The sequence below is a fragment of the Lissotriton helveticus genome, chromosome 2_1 (assembly GCF_964261635.1).
Source record: "Lissotriton helveticus chromosome 2_1, aLisHel1.1, whole genome shotgun sequence".
NCBI lineage: Eukaryota > Metazoa > Chordata > Amphibia > Caudata > Salamandridae > Lissotriton > Lissotriton helveticus.
Window position 1 is genome coordinate 1,797,373,574 of NC_136059.1, and position 4,881 is coordinate 1,797,378,454.

Consider the following 4,881-nt stretch of genomic DNA (forward strand, 5'->3'; position numbering starts at 1 on the left):
ACCCCGTACCGCTGTGTCAGCGATCGGCGACAACGGAGGATGAATAACCGGAAGGGGGAAAACAGGTGTTACTTTAGACAAAGATTGTGACAGAGGAGAAGGAGTAGAGGTACATTAACTGGGGCAGCAGGTGTGACAACTGTAGGGACAGATGCACCCACGGCAGGTTGTTGCTGCTAATTGGTAATAATAGGATATATCCTTTCTGGGACATATGGTGGCGGGGGTCGGGTATCTACCGAGGCATCCATGAAAGTATCCACATCCTCCTGAGCCACATAAGACTTATCAATGTGTAACCAAAATCTCCTATCTTCTCGTTCTATTCCTGTCTCTTGCTTCTTTTTGTCATAAGCTACAGCTTTTTGTGTAAGCGTTTGCATCTTTGCTTTTCTATCATCTCTCTCTATTTTTAACCACTTCTGTTTGACCTACTTCTGAAGAGAGTCAAACATAGACTGTCTACTACGTCTTTTAAACAACTGTTCCTGGAGAAATCCAATCTTCTGTTCATCCAAAGAGCCTAACAAAGGCCACTGTAACTCTGCGTTGTCCCTTGTATATTTGTGCCATAATGTACTAAACATAATGTTTTATATACATATCAGAATTAGGACTGCGATCAAGAGGTGCAAGTTGGGATTCTGCCAACCGTGCATCAGTAGAACAACAGCCACAAAACAAACTCTGAATCTCACTAAATCAATGCATTGCAAAGGAAAAGAAACAAAATCATTATTTTACCTGTCAGTCAGATCAAGGGATTTGCCGTTCAGGACCCCAGTTAGGATGACCACTGGGCGAGGCACCCTCCGCCGGGAGAGAGGCAGCAGCTGCGAGAAACAAGGCTCTTCATACAGGGATCCCTGAGCACAACTCAGCACAGTCCAAGGTCGTTTCACCCTGGGCTGCGATCAAGCTATCAGACAGGTGAGAGAGGACCGTTATCGAGTGGGAAAGCTATGCGCCGGCACTAGCAATCTTTATTACAGAAACAAAACTTAGCAATGGGTAATTTTCAGAACTAAGAAGGATTAGTTTCGATCAGCATGCAAAATTTAATCTGGAAAGAAAATGATGTAGTGAATGCTAACTGCAACAAGGCATTGCATGAGCATCAACTGGCCTAATCTAACACCTGCTCACATTTGACTGTCTGTAAATAAATGGATCCTTTAATCCCCAGGCACACGACTGCCCCGATGAGTGATACCTCCTGCACAAAACAAACCAAGGTAAACCTCTAACTAAACCAAAACCGGACAATACCCAGTCAACAGCAGAGGAAGTTGCCTCCAACCCCAGCAACAAATTAGAGACCAATTATAGCCCAAAACAATTGCACTATTCCCCAGTAATACCACCTATTCTTATAACACCTCTGCAACCCCTCACCTGAGGCTTTGCGCCGGAGCTGCTAGCACATGCTAAGCAATGCAGGTCAGGAGAGTGACAACTCAAACCCGTGCGGCTCCCAGCTGACCCGATGCCCAGTCAGCTGAAGCAATTGCTGGGAATTGCAGGTGCAGTCGGCGTGCCCGTCGGAAAAAGGAGACAAAAAGAAGACAAAACAAAAAAGTATTAAAAATGCTCTGTGGGGCAGCTGGTAGTGTCCTGGAGCTGCGAGCGGTGAAAGAGACCACTCCACTGCTCTGCAATCCCTTTTAAAGGAACGGTCTAGTGCTAACCAGTTCAAAGGTGATCCGGAAGCATTTAACTGCTTCCGAGTTGCCGCGCCTAGCAAGCTATGCCTACGCTGCTTGGAGGCTGGTGCCGGCGGAATCCCACACTGCCGCCCCAGCCACTGAACAAGGCACCGGTGTCCTGCCATGGGTGCGGCGCCCCCTGGATGGGGGCGCCTTGGCATTTGTGGTTGTTGATTTTTGGGGTTACATGTGTGTCCACTAAGAGGAGTTGAAACAGAACTGGGACTGCTTTTATGGTTTCAAGGTGCAGAAGAAGCCAGGGTACCTGTGTTCCAAGTCAAAAGGGCTATTATTGACTCTGTTCCCTTTCAATGATGTGGTGACCAAGCAATTCGGCCTGGGCTTCTTTTGGAGCAAGTTTTACATTTGAGTGGCACATAATTGGTCTATTTCACTTAAAGTACGAAGATTGACTGTGAAACTACCCAAAGGAATCCCTAGTGATCATAATTAATCCAAGTATTTCCTGCCATCACCTTTTATCTCTGCAAGTGAAGAAGATGGCATTATTAAAATAGCATTCCATCCTTGTAGTGAAATTCCAGATTGCAGAATGCTGAACTAATGAAACATCAATTTCGACAAAACCCACGATAACAAAATGCATTTCCCATGAAAATTGGTTGATTCTATGGAAAAGGTATTCCAGCCAGGGATTGAATAATGTTTCAGATAAAAACGACTTCTTACAATTTCTATTACAACCTGAGTTGTAAGAATGAATATTTATATTGAAAATGACTGTGGTAGTCTTTCCTTTTTTATGTCTACCCTGACCCCTTAGTGAAGATGAAGATGAAGAGGATGATGACTCAGGCAGGGTGAAGGTGCGAAGGAAAAGGGGTGAGAATTGAGGATGGCGTGGTTTGGATTGAGCATGGAGTTTGCTAGGAGCGCTTTATAAAAAAGATCATTGTCCCCTTCTAGGGCAGAGTTCTTCAATCTGTGGGGGGCGCGTGCTCCACCTCAAAATCTCACCGTCCCATGTTGCAAGTACATTTGCGACGTGCCATACTCATGGAATTTAAAGAAAAGCGTTGTCTGCTGTCTGCAGGCTGGCGCGCAACGCCCATTAAGGTTAAAGGGCTTCAGCCCACTCTCCCACCCCTCTTGTGTGGCAGCCCGGGATGAGACAGCTTCCCGAAACACACAGCCGCACAGAGTACTTCACAGGTGTTTTAAAGACCAATTGCTTCTTAATGACGCCTTTGTTCTTTTTTCACGGCTTCTTAGAGCCCCTGCCTCTCCACTCTGCCTGTTGATGGAATAATAAGCTCCCCACCCCCTGAAATTTTTTCGTAGCCCCCCACCCGCCCGAAATTTGGCCCTAGTTGTGCCTCTGCCTGTAGGGCACATTGGCTACATAGGGCATGACAGCAATTCCGAACGATAAGAAAAGGTGCCCTCTTCCGCCCAATTACAAACATCTGTAAAAGTTTTCCCGAAATATACATTTGAAAAGGATGAAAGGAAAACATGTTTCCTGCTTATGGTGCTTCCTCTAGGCAGCAAGTTCTTAATCAAACAAGGTCTCTTTAATGTCCAACTTTCAACGGAGGTATGTACATATGTAGTTCCGTTTAAAATTAACCAGCATTTCAAATACAGCTACTTAAAAAAAATATAAGAATCCTTGGATACATTCCAGTCTTTGGTGGCGCTTTCTTTGGACGTCAATCTGCCTTAGACTTTATTAAGTTTAGTCACTATGAAGTCTCGCACGGTCTGGTCGTGCAGACATACAGCCCTTGTTTGTCCGGGCTCCAGTCAATGCTAGCAATGGGCTGTGTGGACAAGGTTACATTCTGCAGAAGAGCGACGGATCCTGCGACCCCCTCCACCATGCCTTCAGAATCTTTCTGCGTCCGATGAGCGGGATACTCATACTTCCAAAGATGCAGACTCCCAGCTCCTCCTGTTGTCAAAAATATATCTCTGTTCTGTGGCAGGTGGTGAACTTGCCAAACTGTGTATTTGTGAGCCTTTTCTGCAAGAGAAGCAAAACCTTTTTTCGGATGCTGGGTTCTCATGTCAAAAACATGAAACTTCCCTTCCAATGAAGTGGCCACCAGTTTATTCATTATTATACCCTTCCTGTCGAACTCGACACTGCAAACCCCATTCTTAATGTTAGTTTTCCACCGAAGAGACCTGGTTCTTAGGTCAAACAGCTTAATATCACCATTGTCATATCCTGCACAGACAGCACATTCTTGTTGATTGCATGCATGTCCGAATGCTACAGTTCAACAGTTTCTCTTAGTTTCTCCTTCTCCAGGTTCCATGTTGGTGACTGGTATACCTTTTTGTCTAGTATCCCATACCTTCACAGTTCCATCTCTGCTCCCAGTAACAATTTCTGGCGCTCCTTCACCGTAAACTGGGGTTTCTGCTGCTTCCAAATACCACACATTGAGGTTTTCATCAAAATCTCCTGTAGCAAGATACCGCTGTAGCGCTGAAGCACCAAATGTTCCACATTTGATGGGCTTGGGCTTTTTATAGCTTGCTCAGCAGCTGCACCTCTCCGTGCTGGATTTCGTAGATCTGTAGTACGCCGGTGCCCCACGGGTAGTTGCCCAAACAAACAAAACAGGCTCTGTGTGGCAGACACTTGCAATCAAAGACAGTGTAGTTAAGTGACTTCTGGATGTGGCAGATGATCTGCGGCTTCTCCAGTGGGCTGCACATGGTGGCAGTTATGGCAGTCGGAACCCCTATGCCTTGGCTCTTGACAACAATACACGCGCAACGCTCCGCCCTCAGCTTTGGACACAGAGGAACGACTTGGTGCACTATCCCTACCAGCAAGAACTGGAGTACTCTTCAGTGTCTATGGTCACTGTAAACAACCACCAAAAACTGCACATGTGCATACACACAGAGAGCCTGCCTGATTTCTATTGAAGTAAAAAGTAAAATTAGTTATTCTGTGCCTCACCTCTACCGATCAAATGGGTGAGATATAGAAATCTGTAAATACAGATCAGAGCCCAGTGGATGAAAATGCTCAGGTGCTCACTAGATTTTTAACTGCCGTCATTGAACAAGTTTGTGTATTCTTTTACTAATTATCCATCGTCCGTGTTTTTCAGAACTGTGACTGAAAAGGTGCAGCTGTCTTAGCGCAGTTACATGATGAAAATGTACTTCTGTGTATTTTTCTGACTGCTGT

General features: G+C 45.5%; 1 pseudogene; it reads right to left on the reverse strand.

The window, feature by feature from the left end:
• Positions 1-3,389: 3,389 nt before the first annotated feature.
• On the reverse strand, positions 3,390-4,397 carry LOC144819934 (dynein axonemal assembly factor 10 pseudogene; annotated as a pseudogene).
• Positions 4,398-4,881: the final 484 nt, after the last annotated feature.